Source organism: Ambystoma mexicanum, chromosome 5q (genome assembly GCF_040938575.1).
Source record: "Ambystoma mexicanum isolate Mex_15411 chromosome 5q, UKY_AmexF1_1, whole genome shotgun sequence".
Lineage (NCBI taxonomy): Eukaryota > Metazoa > Chordata > Amphibia > Caudata > Ambystomatidae > Ambystoma > Ambystoma mexicanum.
The window spans coordinates 420,534,404-420,556,669 of record NC_090933.1 but is presented as its reverse complement, the minus strand read 5'-3'; the positions used below and the strand labels follow the sequence as shown (position 1 = coordinate 420,556,669).

The window sequence follows — 22,266 nt, the reverse complement described above, 5'->3', positions numbered from 1 at the left end:
TTAATTTGGATCCCCCTCTTCCGGGCTCAGATCCTCTTCTCCAATGCTTATAGAATATCTTTTCTTGGGTGACTTACGGATCACCCTGGGTCCCCCTCAGCCGGGCTCAGATCTTTTTTTCTCAATTAGTCTCCCTCAGTCGGACTTGGACCAATTACAGTTCGTATTAGCAATCCAAGACTTTCAAATGTGCACAGGGTTAGGCTTGACCCGTTGCAGACCACTTCGATTTCACAATTCACAAATTTTACATTCTCAGTTGGATACCTAACAGAGACCTTCGAATGAGCATCCACGTGGCGCCGGACCACTCTGCATATGGCATCTACCTTGGTTTCAAAAGTTCAGTCACTCCTTGGGTATTCAATTATATTTGCATCGCTTATCACATATCCCTTATACACTTTTCTTTGCAGATTTCTTCATACAATGTTGCCGCTTGCAGCCTTGGTTCGAACACAGACCGGTCTGTTATCAGTCTCCCTGACTCACCGGCTGTGCTTACTTACTGGAGCGGCTGGCGTTGTAGGAGCAAAGGACAGTACCACGGCCTCCCGCCTCGGCTATCGATGCAGGAGACCTACACCCCGCCCCCCCCCATGAGTACCTTTGACACACAAAAAACCTTTCCTCAGCTTTAATTCCCGGTCTTGTGTTTCTTATTCTTCAGGGCTTGTGAAAGTAGCAGGGTTCTTCCTCTGAAAAGGTCAAGGGCAATTCCCTCCTTGCAACCCTTTCTGGTCTTGCCGTCTTTCTCCTTGTATTAAACTGCCATCTGGGAACTGCTGCTTCCTCATGTGTTTTGGCTTGATCAGAGTGTGCTTTCATCCTCTGCCTTTTATCCGTGTGGGGAAGTGTGATGGAAGTCAGGTGTGTGCAATTATCAGTAATTGTCCGACTCTGCCTGACCCTTGTGTTGGGACATGTCAGGTATATGGCTCGGGTGTTAGTCTCTTTTCTCTCACAGTGAGCTGTCCGTTAGAAAGTGTTCGCAGCAGGAAAGGGGTGGGGGGAGGTGTGTTCCTAGGTATACTACCTGGTAGGATGGGAAAAGATTTTACAAGGAAGAGGATACTGCATCTCACCCTCCGGTGTCCCACTTCCACTTCCCAAGGACCCCTCATCCAGGTGATCCTCCTGCACTGGTCAACCCCCAAGAACTGGATCCAAAAGCGATGTCTGTGTCCTGGCCACCTGCATGACAGATACAACAAGAATACCGAAATAGGTGCACACCTAATGTGTTAGACTTTAGACAGTAATAAATGAAGTTCTCAATTAAGTTTTCAGATGTGGGGGAGGAACTGAGATCCTGGCACAAGACCTCCACACATAACAAAATAGAGAAAGAAAAGATTCAAGCTTTTGAACCCTCTCGTCCGCTGCACACTATTATGTGTTGGCTAAACCAACTACTATAACATTAAGGTAATAATGTCCATGAATAAATAATGAAATTCAAACAAAACCAATTTTGTAAAAACACAAAAGTGTATATATTTTGTTTTGGATTAGATAGTGCATTGCATACAAAGACAAAAATAATCCCAATGTTGTTACAGAGAAAGAAAATAAATTGAGGAAATGTTGCCAGTAGTCTGCTTTCAATTGGCGACGCGTTTCGAGGATGGACTCCTCTTCTTCTTAGGCCTCAACAGACTATAAACAAATATACATATTATCAAAAACAGAGTTTGACCAAAAGTATTATACAGTGATTCCTAAAAGGTTGAAGAGTGATTCCTAAAAGTTTGAAGAATCTCTAAATAACAAAAAAGTAACTGTTTCTAAGGTTACAATCAACACAATGTTAATATATTCACATCCACATCAATTTGTGTTTCATAAAGTTTATAAGGACCATAAGGGTTCAAAAAGACCAGTCAAATCAATAATTCCCAAATGAGCGCCCCTAGGGAGGAGCATGCTGCTTAAGTGGCGAGAGATCCAATAGGACTCCCCATCCGCCTTCCCCAATATCCAGAGTGGAGAAAAATAAAAATAGTAAGTCGGAATTACCTGATGAAGTAGAATGTAGTGAGCGCAATTTCTAATGCCCCAAGGAATACAAGGGGTAGTGCGTATCTTGAGTGCAGAAGGCTGCTTCAAAGAATGAATGATGGTGACCAATCGATCAGTATTTAAGGAAAAGGAATATTTGAAATAGGTAGGACATTGGTTTCAAGAATCGTGTAAAACTTAGTAAAAACGTAGCAAAAAATGCCAATAAGTGTCTAAAGTTAGTTAACGTAATCGTGTATGAACAGATAACAAAATCATCCCAAACTCGGGGGGGGGGATTTCTAGGCAGGTACAAGGCAAGGTCTTTATAAAATGGATCTATCAACCAGATACTTATGACTTACGCTGTTCTCGTGTAGTATACGAGTCCAGTTAGATGAGGAGGTATTAAGTAGTTACCAACAGTTGTGGGCGATCGTCCGCGTAGCGTGTAATGTGTCTAGAGCAAGATAATTCAGATAACCAGGATGTACAATAACATATAGTGGACGAAAATGTAGTATAGTCATAGATACAGAAAGATGAAAAGATGGTAGATAAAGAAAGATGATAAAGAATAAATAATAAATATAAACGTACCTAAATAGTACAAACAAATGAGATCTAGCATGTCATGCAGTCATCCGCAAATCGAGCCAGGAAAACCATGGTTATTTGCGTGCTGTAATTTCTGCAGTCAACGAGTACAATCACAGGTCGATATTTCAACTTCCAAGCTAAAATATTAACAGAGATGGGGTAATAAAGAGAGGTAATAGGAATAGGGCTAGGTGGGAGCCCCTAGAATCCTGATTGTTCTATACTGGCTATGATAGATATTACCTGTAAAATCGAGAAAGCCGTACAACAGGAAACGCAGAAGCATCGGCCACCATTACCATGACAACGTGAATTGCCATTTTAAAAGAGGGCAATGTGTTCCACGTGAGCCGTGCGATCCAATGAGAAAGCACAGACTACAAAAACTCAAGGAAGGACAGACCGTGTCTATCCAGTGGTGACATGGCGGCCATGATAGACTGTAAGAAAAAGTAAACAAACGGATGTGCATCCTGATAGAACGCACTCTGTAGGAAAATAATGCTATATGCTCCAGAGTAATCCCTAAGTGTTATAAATTTAAAAGCAATCAAATTCAAAAACAATCGTACTAAGAAGAAATCAACAAAACTCAAAACAGAAAAAAAAAACATCAAAAAGAATTTATATATATAAGTGTCAGGTACTGTCAGGTTGGAGCGACATATTCTTTACATACAGTATCATATACTCATTTACATTGGGTCAGGGGAGACACATATTTAGTATAGAAAGGTTTTGGGAAGTTATTATGGGTTATATTTTTAAACAGCCAGTTTTGCCCTTAACCTTCATTGCAGTCTATGGAAAATGCCCCAAGCCAAGATGGAGGTTCTCAGTCTAAATTCTAATTGGCTGGAGATTGTTTAAAGGGAGGACAGTGAACATTCTAAACTGCCTTTCATCGTCTTTGCCCAGCTGAGAGGTCGTGTGCTTTGCTGCTCCTGCTTAACTTGTTCAAGGGTGTCAAGTTTCAAGCAGTCGAGCGGCATCTTTGAAAATATAACAGCAGTCGTATATGGAGTTTGGTGGAGACACAGGACAGGAATGAGAAATTTCCAATTTCCTGAGAAAAGAAGTTTTCAAGTCTCAATCAGAAGATAAGTGACTTTCCATGTTTTGATGAACGTTGTAAAAAGGTTATATTAATTTTAAAGGATTGAAATCGCAAATCTGTATCTAAAAAACTGAAGCGCGTACATTTCTTTTCTTTCCTACGTATCAGTTCAAACTAGCGCGTGATTTTTTTCCCGTTACTTTGAGCCTGCGCGTGTGACTCTGCACGTGAGAGTGAAGCGCGAGCATGAACTTTGGACTCGCGTTTACTGTTCATATACGCGTGGGTTTTTTCTACGTGAGTTCGCGTGTGTGTTATATTACGCGTTTAGTATCTGTGCGTGCGCAAGTACTAATCTATGTGGAGCTTTCGCGTGCGCTCTCAGAAGTGTCACGTGATAAAATAAAAGCGCGTGTGCTTTTTCCCGCGATTTGGTTTTTGCGCGTATGCATATTTTTTCGTGGGTTGGACTTTAGCGCGTGTGCGTCTTACCCGCGATTTGTAATTTTAGTGCGTGTGCGTATTTCCCGTGACTTGGAGAAAAGCGCGTGTGTTTTTTCACACGGTTTGGATTTTCAGCGCGTGTGCGTATTTCCCGTGACTTGGAGTAAAGCGCGTGTGTTTATTTCCGCGGTTTGGATTTTCAGCGCGTGTGCGTATTTCCCGCGACTTGGATTAAAGCGCGTGTGTTTTATCCCGCGGTTTGGATTTTCAGCACGTATGCGTTTTACCCGCGGTTTGGATTTTAGCGCGTGCGCTGGCTTTTCCACGTGAAGATTTCATCGCAAGTTTAAAATTCGTTCCTGAGTAAAAGACACTCTAAAAAGAAAATATAAAAACAAATACAAGAACTTAAAAGAACTTCCTTAAACTTATTTGAAGAACTTTAGACCTTGTTCAAGAATCTTGAGGTTAAGAAGACAAACTACAAAGTTAAATATTACATTCATGGACCTGCTGAGAAGGCTGAATGATCTTTAAGATTCTGGTCAACAAGTAAGGAAGTCTTGTCTGCTTATCACTTCTCTGAGCATACTGAAGAGAAGTACCAGGTATGGTTTTTAAACTATTTTGGTAAAGGATATAGAGTTTAAGGTTAGTATAGTAACTCATTGAGTAATGAGGTGTATTACATTTTTATGTTTTAACTACAGGTGAAGAACCAGCGAGTTGATAGCTTCCAGCCTGGTGTTTGTTTATTTGTCCCTTCACTCCTTTCCCCTGAAAGTGAGGTAAACTGAGCGGTTATATAGATTATCATCTCAGAGTGCCACATTTTGGGTGGATTGTCGGGGGTTCAGCAGCTTCCGCAGACACCAGGATCTCAGCCTGACAGAATGAAAGGCCTATAAAAAAAGTGTCTGCCCAAGCTGTTATGAACCCCGACGAGAAATTGGGAGTAATGGTTAGGGAAATAGAAGAGGTACGGGTGGCTCATCAGGAATATTCAAGTCTTTGTCAAAGAATGGATGAGTTAAATTTAAAGGTAACTCAAATACAAGAAAGAGAAGTTGAAGTTTCCGAAGGTGCAGGAAACCCACCTGAGTTGGTGAGAGTAGGAGAAGAACAAGAACCTAGACTTCCCAGAGGGGCAGCAGGAGGTTTAGGAACTTTAGTTATGCCTGTTCCTTTGGCCGCTCCCGAACGTTTCTTAGGAGATTCAAGAAAGTTTCAAATTTTTCAGACTCAGTGTGAATTGCATTTTTTAAGTCGTCCAGAGTTGTTTTCCACAGATGCTTCAAAGGTAACATTCACCTTATCATATTTATCTGGAGAAGCTTCTGCGTGGGGAAGTCTTTTGGTGAGTCAAAAGAGTTTGGCTTTGAATAATTATTCCCTTTTCCAGACCGAATTTAAGAAAATGTTTGATAAGAGACAGTTATCTTTAGAGGTTGATGGAGAATTACTGGAACTGCGCCAGGGAGGAAAGGAGTTGATTTCTTATTTCACTCAATTTAGAACTTTAATTTTAGAAAGTAAATGGCCAGAGGAGAAGAGGGCTTCCTTATTTTATAGTGGCTTAAAGGATGAGTTAAAAGATGCTCTGGCTGGAGTTTTGGAGCGACCAAATACTTTAGATGCCTTAATTGATTTGGTAGTTCAGTTGGATTTTCGTTTAACAGAAAGACGTTTAGAGCGTAGACGTTCTCAGGGAGAGGTTAGGTTTCCAGGAAGAATGGAGAGGCCTAAAGTTGAGGTGGTGAACAGAGAAGTGAAGTCAAAGATAATTGACCAGCAGAGCCGGGTGAGAGGTCCGTTGTCCAAGGAAGAGAAGGCAAGAAGAAGGGAGAATGATTTGTGCTTACACTGTGGTAGGAGTGGCCATTTTCTTGAAAACTGTCCTTTTACCCCCAAGAAGATCTCTAAATCTTCAGTCAGAGTACAACAAGTGGCTAACACAATACAGACAGCGGTTCCTCACATAACTGTGAACGTATCCTTGATGTTTGAAAAAGTAATTTTAGGTCCTGGGCCAATTATTATTGATTGAGGAGCTACGGGTAATTTTATGGATAGGGGATTAGCAAAAACTCTAGGTGTTCCTATAGTTGCAAAGAAAGAAATGGAGCAGGTCAGGGCAGTTGATGGGACATCTCTTTCTTCAGGTCCAATCACTCATAATACAGAGTTACTTGAGATGGAGATGACTGGAGGTCATAAAGAAAATATCTCTTTTGAGTTAATTGACGCGCCAATCTTGAAAATTATTTTGGGTATGCCCTGGCTTACACTTCATAATCCCAGAATTGATTGGAGTGCAAGAATTGTATCCTTAGAATCAACCTTTTGTCTGGAACATTGTCTTTCAGGAAAATCTTTTGAAGAGAAAGAAAAAGTTGTGAATTCCGTTTCATTTTCGCTTGCAGAAAGAGGGGCGATAGGTTTTGACATTGGAGCAGTTGTGGGTGAACTTCCAACTTGTTATCAGGATTTTTGGGATGTATTTGATGAAAAGGAAGCTGGAGAGTTGCCTCCTCATAGACCTTTTGACTGCAAGATAGAGTTGGAGCCTGGAGCTATTTTACCTAGCAGTAGGGTTTATGCCTTGACAGAAAAAGAGAATGATTATTTGAAAGAATATTTAAAGGAAAATTTGGCTAAGGGATTTATTCGGCACTCTCAATCGCCGGCAGCCTCACCATTGTTTTTTGTGCCTAAAGCTGATGGTTCTCTCAGAACTTGTATAGATTACAGGGCGGTAAATAGAATGACAGTGAAAAATCGGTATCCTCTCCCTCTCATTTCAGAAATGTTAAATCAAATCCAAGGTGCTACCATATTTTCTAAGTTGGATTTACGTGGAGCTTATCATCTTGTAAGGGTCCAAGAGGGGGATGAGTGGAAGACGGCATTTAAAACCAGATTTGGCCTGTAAGAGTACCAAGTGATGCCTTTCGGTCTTTGCAATGACCCAGCGGCTTTTCAATTTTTTATCGATGAGGTTCTTTGGGAATTTCTTGATGTTTTTGTTATCTTCTATATTGACGACATTTTGATTTTTTCCCAGAATTTGGAGAAACACAAAATTCACGTTCGACAGGTCTTAAGAAAATTGAGAGAGAATAATCTTTACGCTAAATTGGAGAAGAGTCAGTTCCATACGGATTCGGTAGAATTTTTAGGATTTGTGATCACTCCTTGTGGCCTGCAAATGAATCCTAAAAAGGTGGAAGCGGTTCGTGATTGGCCTACTCCAACTAAGGTGAAGGAGATCCAGAGCTTTTTGGGATTTGCCAATTTTTACCGAAGATTCATTGAAGGCTTCTCCAGTTTAGTAGCTCCAATTACTCGACTTTTAAGAAAAGGAGTTCCATTTGTTTGGGAAGCTAAGGCTGATGAGGCTTTTCAAATTTTGAAGGAGAAATTCATTACCTCTCCTATCTTGATTCATCCTGATACTTCCAAACCATTTTTTGTAGAGGCTGATGCTTCCAATGTGGCCATGGGAGCAGTGTTGTCTCAGAGGCATAATGTTACAGGACAATTGCATCCAGTGGCCTACTTTTCTAAGAGATTTTCACCTGCGGAAGAAAATGACACCATTTCAGACCGAGAGCTTCTTGCTATCAAAGCAGCATTTGAAGAATGGCAACATTTTTTTAAAAGGAGCACGTCACACTGTGACAGTATTAACTGACCACCGAAATGTACTTTTTTTGAAGACAGCAAAAACTCTGACACCTCGACAACTTAGGTGGTCCTTATTTTTTGCGGATTATGACTTTATAACTACTTTTAAGCCAGGTAATCAAAATAAAAAAGCAGATGCTCTGTCACGGCAGTTTCCAGAAAGTGAGGTTAAGTCGGTCTGTGAGCCTCTTCCATTGATCGCTCCAGAACGTTTTGTTCTTGCTTGGATTGAAAAGGAGAACGAAATCTTCAAGAAAGTACGGGAATCCATTTCTGAGACACAACTTGAAGATTGGGTTTGTTTGGATCCAGCTCGCAAAATTAAAGATGGTTTACCTTATTTAGATGACAGACTCTATTTACCATCAATTGAACTTAGAGAAAAAATGTTGGAGTGTCACAAATCAGTTTTGGCAGGACATCCAGGATATCGGAAGACTCTTGAGTTGGTCAGAAGAAATTTTTGGTGGGAAAAAATTCGACAAGATACCCTTAATTTTGTTAAGACCTGTGAAGTTTGTGCTAGATCTAAGAATCTCATCGGAAAGCCTTCTGGGTTATTGGAGCCGTTACCAGTTCCACCGCGGCCTTGGTACTCAGTGTCCTTAGATTTCATCACGGATCTTCCACAAGATAAAGGGTGTACATCGGTATTGGTTGTAGTTGATTTACTCACTAAAGAAGCACATTTCATTCCAATGAAGGGAGAGGTTACCGCTGATAGTTTAGCTCACAGTTTCTTGCAAGAAGTGGTAAGATTACATGGAATTCCCAGTCAGGTCATCTCAGATAGAGGGTCTCAATTTATTTCTAAGTTTTGGAGAGCTTTTTGTTAGAGATTGGGAGTTGAGGTATGTCTATCATCAGGTTACCATCCCGAAACCAATGGGCAGGTAGAAAGGATAAATCAGGAGTTGGAAAAATATTTGAGGTGTTATCTGCAGACAGGTGAAGAGTGGGTAGATTTGTTGTGGGTTGCAGAATTCGCATATAACAACTGTGGTAAGGATGCCATCTCTATGTCTCCGTTTTATTTGGGACGAGGTTTTCATCCTCGTTTTCTTAGTATTGAGATCAATAATTATTCAGGAAACCCAGAAGGCGAAAGGAGACTAGAAGTCATGAAAAGAAATTTGGAAAAGGCAAAAGGGGTGTTGGTGGAGAGTAAACAAAAATACAAAGGGTTTGCTGACCGTAAAAGGAAGATTAGTCCTCAATATAGTGAGGGAGATTTGGTGTGGTTATCAACCAAGTTTTTGAGAATTAAAGGAAGAAATAAGTTTTGTCCTCGTTTCGTAGGACCGTTTGTTGTCGAAAAGGTGATTAATCCAGTGGCTGTTCGTCTTAGATTACCCAGACATATGAAAACTCATCCAACTTTCCATGTTAGTTTATTAAAACCTGTGGTTAAAGGAACTAGATTGCCACCTACTCGTTCAGCAGTTGTGATTGAGGAAGATGCTTCCAAAGAATTTCTGGTTAAGAGAATTCTGGACTCTAGAAGAGTAAGAGGAAAGCTACAGTATCTCATTGATTGGGAGGGTTTTGGTCCTGAAGAGCGCCCTTGGGAGAAAGCAAGTGATGTGCATGCTCCTCGTTTGGTTGAAAGATTCCATAAAAAATTTCCATTGAAAAGTGGCCCAGGGACTGGGCGTTAGGAGGGGGGTACTGTCAGGTACTGTCAGGTTGGAGCGACATATTCTTTACATACAGTATCATATACTCATTTACATTGGGTCAGGGGAGACACATATTTAGTATAGAAAGGTTTTGGGACGTTATTATGGGTTATATTTTTAAACAGCCAATTTTGCCCTTAACCTTCATTGCAGTTTATGGAATATGCCCCAAGCCAAGATGGAGGTTCTCAGTCTAAATTCTAATTGGCTGGAGATTGTTTATAGGGAGGACAGTGAACATTCTAAACTGCCTTTCATCGTCTTTGCCCAGCTGAGAGGTCGTGTGCTTTGCTGCTCCTGCTTAACTTGTTCAAGGGTGTCAAGTTTCAAGCAGTCGAGCGGCATCTTTGAAAATATAACAGGAGTCGTATATGGAGTTTGGTGGAGACACAGGACAGGAGTGAGAAATTTCAAATTTCCTGAGAAAAGAAGTTTTGAAGTCTCAATCACAAGATAAGTGACTTTCCATGTTTTGATGAACGTTGTAAAAAGATTATATTAATTTAAAAGGATTGAAATCGCAAATCTGTATCTAAAAAACTGAAGCGCGTACGTTTGTTTTCTTTCCTACGTATCAGTTCAAACTAGCGCGTGATTTTTTTCCCGTTACTTTGAGCCTGCGCGTGTGACTCTGCGCGTGAGAGTGAAGCGCGAGCGTGAACTTTGGACTTGTGTTTACTGTTCATATACGCGTGGGTTTTTTCTACGTGAGTTCGCGTGTGTGTTATATTACGAGTTTAGTATCTGCGCGTGCGCAAGTACTAATCTATGTGGAGCTTTCGCGCGAGCTCTCAGAAGTGTCACGTGATAAAATAAAAGCGCGTGTGCTTTTTCCCGCGATTTGGTTTCTGCGCGTATGCGTATTTTTTCGTGGGTTGGACTTTAGCGCGAGTGAGTTTTAATCGCGTCTTGGACTTTAGCGCGTGTACGTCTTACCCGCGATTTGGAATTTTAGCGCGTGTGCGTATTTCCCGCGACTTGGAGAAAAGCGCGTGTGTTTTTTCCCGCGGTTTGGATTTTCAGCGCGTGTACGCATTTCCCGCGACTTGGAGTAAAGCGCGTGTGTTTATTTCCGCGGTTTGGATTTTCAGCGCGTGTGCATATTTCCCGCGACTTGGATTAAAGCGCGTGTGTTTTATCCCGCGGTTTGGATTTTCAGTGCGTATGCGTTTTACCCGCGGTTTGGATTTTAGCGCGTGTGCTGGCTTTTCCACGTGAAGATTTCATCGCAAGTTTAAAATTCGTTCCTGAGTAAAAGACACTCTAAAAAGAAAATATAAAAACAAATACAAGAACTTAAAAGAACTTCCTTAAACTTATTTGAAGAACTTTAGACCTTGTTCAAGAATCTTGAGGTTAAGAAGACGAACTACAAAGTTAAATATTACATTCATGGACCTGCTGAGAAGGCTGAATGATCTTTAAGATTCTGGTCAACAAGTAAGGAAGTCTTGTCTGCTTATCACTTCTCTGGGCATACTGAAGAGAAGTACCAGGTATGGTTTTTAAACTATTTTGGTAAAGGATATAGAGTTTAAGGTTAGTATAGTAACCCATTGAGTAATGAGGTGTATTACATTTTTATGTTTTAACTACAGGTGAAGAACCAGCGAGTTGATAGCTTCCAGCCTGGTGTTTGTTTATTTGTCCCTTCCCCCTTTCCCCTGAAAGTGAGGTAAACTGAGCGGTTATATATATTATCAGCTCAGAGTGCCACATTTTGGGTGGACTGTCGGGGGTTCAACAGCTTCCGCAGACACCAGGATCTCAGCCTGACAATAAGTTGGAAAATACTGAAAGTAACGAGTGAATGAAAAAAAGATGATCTGAACTGAACAAATGCGACAGATGTGAAATTAGAGAGAAATAAGAGAGAACCACTACAGATAGTCTACACGAAGTCGTAAGGATGGTCTATATTAGGGTCTGGCGGTCACTGGTGTCACAGGGTCCCACGTCACGCAAGCTAATGGCAAAGAGATTTTGTAAGAGATAGCTGGCTGGCGTAAACGCCTTTTTCCAGTATGTGGACTGGTGTATATTACGATAAATAAACTTTATTTTACATTTTATCTGTGGAACGTGATTTAAGTAGTTACACGGATTGTTAGATACAAACAGAGATATTAAACAAAGGTATTTTTATCCATATGTTATTTGATTCAAATAGATGAATACATCATTTGTAAAGTATAGTCTAGTCAGCAATGCAGAGAGGTAAACAATTCACAATATTGATAATATTACACAAAAAGAACTCCATGGTTCAGTACTGTAGAGTACCCAGAATAAAATCACATAAAGGGTTTAGAGACAATAGGGTGTTACAAATTCACAGTCAAATTCAAAAACCTTTTTCAAAAGATAGATATCTTATAGGAAACAATTGAGTGAATGTTCTTCGTTAAGACCTTTTGGATTTACAGTGTCCAAGTAGTTGATCCAGAACAGTTCTCTCCTCAGGAGCATTGAGTGATAATCACCCCCTCTTTGTGGTTTTTTTACAACCTCAAGAATCTGGAATCTAATCTGAGCAATTGTATGGTGTTCAGAATTAAAATGTCTTGCCACTGGTGATCGTTGGCTATTACATTGTATGTTGGATTTATGTTCTGACCAATGTTCCTTGGCTGGTCTAGAAGTTGGGCCTACGTAGAGTTTACCACACGGGCACTTGATAGTGTAGATAACCCCTGATTTCAAACAGGTGGAATAATCGTGTATTTTAATTTTCTTGCCTGTTTGGGGATGGGAAAGCATATTTCCCCTGGTGATGTTATTACAGTGTGTACAGTTAAGGCATGGGTAAGTACCTTTCTTCTGGGTAGTCAAGAATTGCTGGTTTTCTTTAAGTGGTCTTTCTGCTTTAATAAGTTTATCCCTCAGGTTTTTACCTCTTTTAAAACACATCATTGGTGCTTTAGGGAACAAACTGAAAAGTGATGCATCATTACGCAATATTGACCAATGTTTCTTGATGCTTTTACTGATTTGGAAACTCTGACGAGAGAATTTGGATATGAATAGTAAAGGGATATCTTTATCCCGAGGCTTAGGTTTCAATAAGTCTGATCTTGACACGTTAAGTGATCTATTATTTGCCTCATTTAATACTGTGTCTGGGTATCCTCTTTGTTTAAATTTTTCAATGAGTGTAGAGCACTCAGTGTCAAGTCCTTCCGGTTCTGAAATGATTCTTTTGAGTCTCAGGATCTGGCTGTATGGGAGACTTTGTAGCATGGCCTTTGGGTGGAAACTTGAGAAATGTAGTAGATTGTTAGCATCTGTAGGTTTGTGGTAAATATTAGTTGTGATATTACCATTTTCAATCTTCAAGTTAACATCTAGGAAATGGAGAAATGGGTTCCCAATTTCCATAGTGAACTTGATTCTTGGGTGAACTTGATTCTTGGGTGGACCGAATTATGTAAAAAACGATTTCAGTTCATCATGGGTTCCACACCAGATTCCAAAAATGTCATCAATAAAACATTTCCAAATCAGTATGTATGGTGACCATTTAGGGTGGTCTAGTACAAAGTCACTTTCAAATTTGAACATGAAGGTGTTAGCATACATTGGAGCCATGGAAGACCCCATGGAGGTTACTGAAGTTTGTAAATAGTATTTGCCCAAAAAACGGAAATAACTATTATAGAGTATAATGTTCAATAGGTCAATGATAAATTCAGCTTCACCTCTGAGATTTGTTGAATTAAGAAGTAGCCATTAAACTGCTTCAATGCCTTCGCCATGTGGTATGGAGGTATACAGGCTACAAACATCTAGACTCAATAAAACACAGTCTGTGCTAATAGCTGTGATTTCCTTCAAACAGTTAAGGAAGTCGGTAGTGCCCTTCAAGTAGGTGGATGTAGCTTGGACAAGTGGTTGGAGCAACATGTCAACATATACAGACAGGAGGTCAAAAATACTCTCGGTGCCAGCCACAATGGGTCTTAATGGTGGATTTAGTCGATCTTTGTGGATCTTTGGCAATCCATAGAAGACAGGAGTAATGGGATGTTTATTGATCAGGTATTCAAATGTTTTATCGCTAATCCATTCATTTGATTTAGCTTTCTCTAAGGTTTTGATGATCAGAGATTTAATCTTCAGGATTGGGTCATTATCTAGTTCCATATATGTACCTTCGTCACTCAGTAGGTCAAGGCATTTTTTGTTGTAGAATGGAGTATCCATTACAACGATAGCCCCACCCTTGTCTGCAGGCTTAATAGTTAGGGATTCATCCTTAGCCAAGCTCTCGATGTGGTCAAGTTGACTGTTGTAATGGTCAATGGTGAGTTCTTTTTGTAATTAATTCTCTTTAAATCTTGTAGGACATTTTTTTCAAATAGATTTAACACTGAATTTCGAACGAAGAACATTCACTCAAATGTTTCCTATAAGATATCTATCTTTTGAAAAAGGTTTTTGAATTTGACTGTGAATCTGTAACACCCTATTGTCTCTAAACCCTTTATGTGATTTTATTCTGGGTACTCTACAGTACTGAACCATGGAGTTCATTTTAGTATCTCTCTTCATGTAATATTATCAATATTGTGAATTGTTTACCTCTCTGCATTGCTGACTAGAATATACTTTACAAATTATGTTGTAGTCATCTATTTGAATCAAGTAACATATGGATAAAAATACCTTTGTTTAATATCTCTGTTTGTATCTAACAATCTGTGTAACTACTTAAATCACGTTCCACAGATATAATGTAAAATAAAGTTTATTTATCTTAATATGCACCAGTCCACATACTGGAAAAAGGCGTTTACGCCAGCCAGCTATCTCTTACAAAATCTCTTTGCCATTAGCTTGAGTGACGTGGGACCCTGTGACACCAGTGACCACCAGACCCTAATATAGACCATCCTTACGACTTCGTGTAGACCATCTCTAGTGGTTCTCTCTTATTTCACATCTGTCGCATTTGTTCAGTTCAGATCATCTTTTTTTCATTCACTCGTTACTTTCAGTATTTCCCAACTTATATATATAAATTCTTTTGAAAAAAAAAATTCTGTTTTGACTTTTGTTGATTTCTTCTTAGTCCGATTGTTTTTTAATTTATAACACTTAGGGATTACTCTGGAGCAAATAGCATTATTGTCCTACAGAGTGCGTTCTATCAGGATGCACATCCGTTTGTTTACTTTTTCTATACAGTCTATCATAGCCGCCATGTCAACACTGGATAGACACGGTCTGTCCTTCCTTGAATTTTTGTAGTCCGTGCTTTCTCATTGGATCGTACGGCTCACGTGGAACACATTGCCCTCTTTTAAAATGGCGATTCACGTCGTCATGGTAATGGTGGCCGATGCTTCCGCGTTTAAATGTATAATTTTTTCTTTATCATCTTTCTTTATCTACCATCTTTTCATCTTTCCGTATCTATGACTATACTCGACCTACATTTTCGTTCACTATATGTTATTGTAGATCCTGGTTATTTGAATTATCTCGCTCTAGACACATTACTCTCTACGCGGACGATCGCTCACAACTATTGGTGACTACTTAATACCTCCTCATCTAACTGGACTTGTATACTACACGAGAACAGCGTAAGTCATAAGTATCTGGTTGATAGATCCATTTTATAAAGACCTTGCCTTGTACCTGCCTAGAGATCCCTTCCCCCCGTGTTTGGGATGATTTAGTCATCTGTTCATACATGATTACGTTAACTAACATTCGACACTTATGGGCATTTTTTGCTATGTTTTTACTACGTTTTACACGATTCTTGATACCAATGTCCTATCTATTTCAAATATTCCTTTCCAGATTGAGCTATCTCCATTAAATACTGATCGATTGGTCACCATCATTCATTCTTTGAAGCAGCCTTCTGCACTCAAGATACGCACTACCCCTTGTATTCTTTGGGGCATTAGAAATTGCGCTCACTACATTCTACTTCATCAGGTAATTCCGACCTACTATTTCTATTTTTCTCCACTCTGGATATTGGGGAAGGCGGATGGGGAGTCATATTGGATCTCTCGCCACTTAAGCGGCATGCTCCTCCCTAGGGGCGCTCATTTGGGAATTATTGATTTGACTGGTCTTTTTGAACCATTATGGTCCTTATAAACTTTATGAAACACAAATTGATGTGGATGTGAATATATTAACACTGTGTTGATTGTAACCTTAGAAACAGTTACTTTTTTGCTATTTAGAGATTCTTCAACCTTTTAGGAATCACTCTTCAACTTTTAGAAATCACTGTATAATACTTTTGGTCAAACTCTGTTTTTGATAATATGTATATTTGTTTATAGTCTGTTTAGGCCTAAGAAGAAGAGGAGTCCATCCTCGAAACGCGTCGCCAATTGAAAGCAGACTACTGGTAACATTTCCTCAATTTATTTTCTTTCTCTGTAACAACATTGGGATTATTTTTGTCTTTGTATCCAATGCACTATCTAATTCAAAACAAAATATATACACTTTTGTGTTTTTACAAAATTGGTTTTGTTTGAATTTCATTATTTATTCATTGACATTATTACCTTAATGTTATAGTAGTTGGTTTAGCCAACACATAATAGTGTGCAGGGGACGGGAGGGTTCAAAAGCTTGAATCTTCTCTTTCTCTATTTTGTTCACCTGGATGACAGATCCCTGGGGACTAGCGGGTGAGACATCTTCAGGTTTCTCCCACTACGGAAACTTCCATTCCTCACAGCATGCTGCACGATTATACATCAGCAACATCCCAATACGTTGGAATAGCAGATAAAAATCAGTTATGATATCCTTCTCCATGAAAAAACATGTTTCAAATCCCAACCCGATACCATCATTGGGCCCCTGCAGCCAGAAGATTAGTCCATTATTCACATGGAGTAGGACGATTCTGGAGGAGCAGTTATTACATTAATTTTCAGAGACAGTATAGCCAGTCAATAAGTGCCCAATAATTGAGTACAATTGAATGCCTGGTAGTCAAAGTCAAAACCTCTCCTTTACCATCTTCCTAAAGAACACAAACTTTTTATAGAACAATGCACAAACCAATTTACAACTCAATTGATGGAATCAACAGGGCTGTCTTATTCGAGGATTGCCTACAGTGCCCTAAATTGACTAAGGAAAACGTATCTTCACTAGGTCTTACCATGCCTAAGTTGAGAACCTCAAACCCAGGACCCAATTTATGGGGACTGATCAGATCACTAAAGTTTTGGCAAACATAAAGTAACTAGCCAATCTACCCACAAAAAGATCTGGACCAGAGGTTGTATATCACGAAATGCGAAAGGTTGCTGACTTCAACACTTTCACGGTAAGAGAAGGCAATGGATGTAAACTCTCTTGCCTCTATTTGGCATAACACCATGTCGAACAGAACTAGCACCAATCGGCCATAAGAAACTAAAACATTTTAAAAATACTGCACTATAGTTTTGAGCAGAATTTAATTGAGAAAGGAAAACAATACAAGCTTCTGGAAGAAAATGGTGTAACGCAACCTCCTGTGTCAGGGGCAGCTCATCTAAAAAGGGTGACTGGGGGCCACCTGCCAGTATCGCCGACTAATTCTGGATGAGCTGAGCCAGCCCAGTGAAAACACCAAGTGCTCCCTCAGCTGCTTGTTGCAGCTGAAGGAGTGCTCTTGGGTGTGCTTTTACTGCCCTGTCAAAAACATAGTTTTGCTTTGACAGTTTCTGCTCCCCTGCACTCATGTCCAATGGGCCATGCAACGCTGGATGCATTTTGCTTTCCCAGACTTGCATGACCCACATGGGATGCAGCTTTGGGACACGCACTTTTGAATATGCGTAGGGAGGACTCCTATGCCTCCCCAACATTCAAATGACCTAGGTCATTGCAAACCGAGATCCCCTGCACCTCTCAGCTGTTTCTGCATGCAGGTAGCTGGAGGCAGCGAGTCCGGACCGGAGCAAAAGGTAAGCAGAGACCTGCATATGAATATATGTTATGTATGTATAAGTAAATGCTGTGTGTGAATGAGCGAGTGAATGCTGTGTGAACGTGAGAGGACTTGCTTTGGTGCCAGGTCATGGATGCTGATTTTGACAGTGTGGATGCTGGAGATAGGGAGATTAATATGGCGTGGCATTCTGTACTGGGAATCTATGATAAAGCAAAGATGATAAGTGCTAATAGGTGTCTAGCCTGGCATATTCTGGTGCAGCTAGTCTAGCTATACTGTCTTAGTGTGGCATGGCATTTTTTACTTGGCATCCAGGGTAAAGCAAGCAAGACATGGGTGATTACGAGCCTAGACAACCCTACGTCTGTGCAGCCAGTTTGGACATGTTTTCTTATTGTGACATGGCATTTTTAATGGCAAAGCCAATAGCAGTGTGTTCTTATGTTGGGATTCTGGCCTATATCGACAGACCCAAATTGGACATGTTTTCTTATAGCAACATTTCCTGCATTATGCGCAAAGCAGAGATGGGTATGTTCTTACATGGGAATACTAGCACATATTGGTGCAGCCAGCATGGGAACGTATGGGCACAGCGAGCATAAATATTTTACTGGCATATATTGTGGGAAAAGGCATCATGAAAATGCATTGGGAAGTGTTTGTGTGCACTTTAGGTTACTTGCATTGGACTTTTCTCATGAGTTACCCTACAAAATCAATTGCAAACTGTTTGGCTTTTTACCCAATTTTTCACTGAAAGTGTACTGGCTAATGCACCATTTTAACCCACTATGCAAAAAATTTTCAAGGGGGCAGAAACCCTATCCCCCCAAACTCTATTGCCTCACGCCCTGCCCTACTTAAAAGCCTAAGAGCCGTAACAAACCCTCACACTCACAAAAGAAGCATCAACAAAGCAAAAGTCTCCCATCTAAGGACCTAAATTGATCCATCAAATTAGACAGCCCCATCAAAGATTCTCCATTGTGACGATTTCCCCTGCATGATGGCAGGTGTAGTGGAGAATGTTCCCACGGGGGGCCAGGTGCCACTGTCCACTCCGTGATGCAGGGGTACAGGAGAGGTTTGAAAAATATCCCCTCACCTATCCCCGCCCCACTAGCCCCACACAACCGCATCAAGGGGCTCACCACATTTACCTTGCCCAGATATCTTGCTGTTTGAATCGGATACAAAATATAGTGGAAAGAAGTAGCATAAACCCAGAGACCTTGGCAGGTAACAAATATTCCCTGGTCTGTGAGATATGATTTTTACTGCGCAGAGGGGCTGTGTATTGCCACTGTGACAACAGGACATGCCTACTAGAGAAGCCTCTGTTGGAGCAGTGCAAGGATTACAGAACCCTTGTAGAGTCTTGGAGGTCCTGCGCATACACCAGCAAGAAAACCAATCCAATATAATAGACAAGCGTTTTGAAGCCATGGTCCAGTCAAAGACATTTGCCGTACAATGTATGCTCAAGACTCACCAATTTTGCACCAGCAATGCACATCACAACACAGGTGGAAACCCTCCCAGAAAGCCTGGACCAGCAGGAAGGGTGATAACCATAAATAAGGAGATCCCAAAAGGGCAGAGATGTGGGAGTTGGGATAGGCCAGAATTAGGAGACGGACAAGGAGGCATGGTCTCTGTGACTTTTATTCTTTCTTTAAAGTAAAAACGAACGAATTAACAAAACACCATAGACATACTGTTGGGATTTCCCAACAGACAGGGATGGCTAATGTCTTCTGACTGCAACCCTATGTCTCTTTACTATAGGCCTGTGCCTATATTTACATTCAGTCATACAGTTTGTGCCCAGCTGGAGTGCCGTCAAGGGACTCTAGCCAGGTCTCTTTGCTTCCCTTCCAAATTTTGCTTTTCTTTCATTCAGTCTCTTCTCCCTTTGGGGAGACTTTTGCATTTCCTTGCTCCCTCCCAATCTGGGGTCCTATCCATCTATGGACCTCATTCCAAGTATGGATGGTGTCTGGAAATAAGAATGCTGGTAGCAACGTACCCCTTTCGGACCGCCATACTACAAGGATGCCGATAGGCCTGCGGATCCCCCAGCAGGCCTGACCTGCTGGGTTCTCAGGCCCCTACCGGCATGTCTCTCACTGAAGCACCGGCACTGTTACTAGCAGTGCTGGTGTTTCAGTGTCCCCATTGCCATGGAGTCCTATGGGAATGGGGATTTACTGTTCCTTCGTCCCTTGTGATGGCAGTGGAAACAGTGTTATAGGGTTGGCGGCAACCCGCCTTCAGCATCAGCGGGTTACCGCCAACTTCGTAGTGAGGCCCTATACCCCACTCTGGGCTCTGCTCCTTCTCACTCCCAAATCTTGGGTTCTTTCTGCTTTTCCCCACTCAGGAGCTTTCCGCTCTCTCCCTACTACAGGGGTTGTCTTTTTCTTCCCACTCTGGGGGGGTCTTCGCTCTCCACTCCCATTCCGGGATTTGTCTATTTCTCTCTCCCCACTCTGGGGCTTCTACCATCACTCAGCGCAATGGGGTTTGTCTCTTGTCTCCCCCAATATGGGGCATTTCCAATCCCTCCCCACTCTGGGGCTTCTCTGTTCTCTTCCAACACTAGGGGCTGTCTCTTTCACTCTACCCCACTATAGGGCTTTTCAGTCTCTCCCCATTCTGGGGTTTCTTTCTTCCTCCCATCTCTCTTTCTCTCTTTGCTGCAAGTCTCCCGAGACCCTGGAGCCACTGCGTACCTGCTTATATTGAGCGGTGCTCATCAGGAGGGGTGTGAAGTCTGCTCGGATTCTCCTCTTGCTGCGGAGCGACTTAGCGTACTCGTCAACTGGACTCTGTGTCGACCAGTGGCCACTCCTTTCTACCGCTTGCTTGTTGTGGCAATGTACAGAAGGCATCACGTCCGTTCTGACTCAGCCCACCAAGGTATTCCTTTCTCGTTGTGGGCCAGGATTGACACAACGTCTGGTGTTCACTCTCCCTTACAGGGCCCAGACCTCAGAGGATGTTATAGGTTGTGGTAGGAGGAGTTGAGGAGTTAACATGAAGGTGGTGGTTGTGAAAGGGGTAACTGAAGAGGAGGAGCCAATGAGGAGGTTGTGACAGGAGGAGCAAAGAAGCATAAAGTCAGAGTAAGAACCAAGAAAAAGGTGGGAATGAGTGTAACGCTCACCTGATTCTCGCAGAGGCGCCGGTCTTGACTGGGCGACTACCGTATCTTCAAAGGTGATGTGTAGCACCCGGTTGGCTCTTTGGGCTGGACCTCTGTGCACTGTATGCCTGACGTGTAGAGTAAGATGTCTGCAGATAGAAAATATGGGGTTAATGAACTGGGGTTATTGGGGTGTCCCTATCTCTTTCCTCTTCTCCTCTCCTGTAGACCCCCAAAGGTTAACGCTCTCACCTTAGGTAAGTGAATGCCAAGCTCTCCATCTGCCTCGGGGCAGGGTGCTGTAGCCAGTTTCTTCACTGGATAGGTAGCACAGGCCTCTTGACTTCAGAGGACTGCTGTCCGTCGTTTACTGCACGAACGGTAAGTTTCGAGTCATTCAAATGTCTTTTTAAAGTCTTTAGTAATGATGTCTCTTGTTTTGCAGGGTTCCGGCGATGGCGGATGACGGGCTGAAGTGAGTTGTAGATGGAGCCCGTGTGATGAATAGAAGCGCCTGGAAGCACGTGAGTAAGCTCTTGTTGCCTGTTTCACGATGCGCTCTAACTGTCTTTTTATTTTGCAGGTACGAGTTCGGAGCGGCTGCAGGGTGCCGGAATACCCACTGGATTAGATGTGGAAAAGAGTAATGGCACGTGAGTATTAAAGTTCCCCAATGTCTTTAAACGCACCTTGTTTTGTCTTTCAGATGCGGATGCAGCGCCGAAGGCCTCCGGAGCGTCCAAAGAGTTGGTAAGCTTTTGTCTTTCAGATGCCGGAATGCAGTATGAAGACCTCCGGAGCGCACGAAGAGTAGGTAAGCCTTTGCCTTTCAGATGCCGGAATGCTAACCTGTTCTTTCTTGTCTTTATAGGGGTTGCTGAAGACTGGATTCAGGATGGTAAGCCTTTTTCCTTAGGCCCAGGACTGGATGCAGAAGACACGATGAGCGTCCTGCTGCAGAGGGTGCAGAATAACGCAAAGCAAGATTCATCCACCGGGTGTGGTTTAAATAGCCTCCTGTAGTGCTTAGTGGCTCCTTCCACAGCCACGCCTAAGTAAGAAAAGAGTTCCTGGTAAGAAAAGAGTTCCTGCCTTCCAGAAGAGTTCCAGTGTTCTAAATCTAGGGAGTGGCTCCAGCCCCACCCAACAGGAAAAGTAGTTCCAAACAGAAGAGGATCAGAGGCTCAACTGGCAGGCAAGTAAGCAGCATGGTCTGCTGCAGGTAAGTCCACCCAAGCATTATGAGCCCGGCACTTCCAGCGCTGGGACTGGGCATATTAATGAGCCTGGTGCCACTGGCGCCAGGACTGGGTCCAAAAGGTCCCAATTGGGACTGGTTGGCACTCGGAACCTGGGTTATGGATCTGCTTCCAAGGGAGTTGGGAAAACCCTGACCTTTTGGAAGCAGAGATCATGACAATGAGAGAGACAAAGAAGAGGGGGGAGCCTGAAGAGAGACTAAAGTGGGATACTCACACCCCAAGCCTGTGAGTGATGAGATAGAGGTGGGACAAAATAGGAGCTTGTCGGTGAATGCCGAGGAGATGTTTGAGGAGCAACGGGGAAGCCAGTAGCTTAAAGTTAGTGTAGCGAAGATTCCCCAGACACATTTTACCTTAAGGCAATGAGGAGGAGACTCTTAGGGGTGGGAAAGAAGGTGCACCTAGACCGGGCCTTCATCAGTCAGCCAGCTTCATCACCTCCAACGTAGCTTCAT

The 22,266-nt window shown here is 42.0% G+C and overlaps 1 protein-coding gene across 3 annotated transcripts in view; it reads right to left on the bottom strand.

The window, feature by feature from the left end:
* TTC39C (tetratricopeptide repeat domain 39C) overlaps positions 1-22,266 on the bottom strand; it is a 986,275-nt gene that overhangs the window by 761,119 nt on the left and 202,890 nt on the right. The window contains exon 1 of one of the 3 annotated variants that reach the window (XM_069620913.1): positions 2,020-2,115. The exons of the other annotated variants lie outside the window; for them this stretch is intronic. The gene's annotated coding sequence lies outside the window, so the exon portion shown is untranslated. Of the gene's footprint in view, positions 1-2,019; positions 2,116-22,266 lie in introns of those variants that run through there. 3 annotated transcript variants of the gene reach the window in all.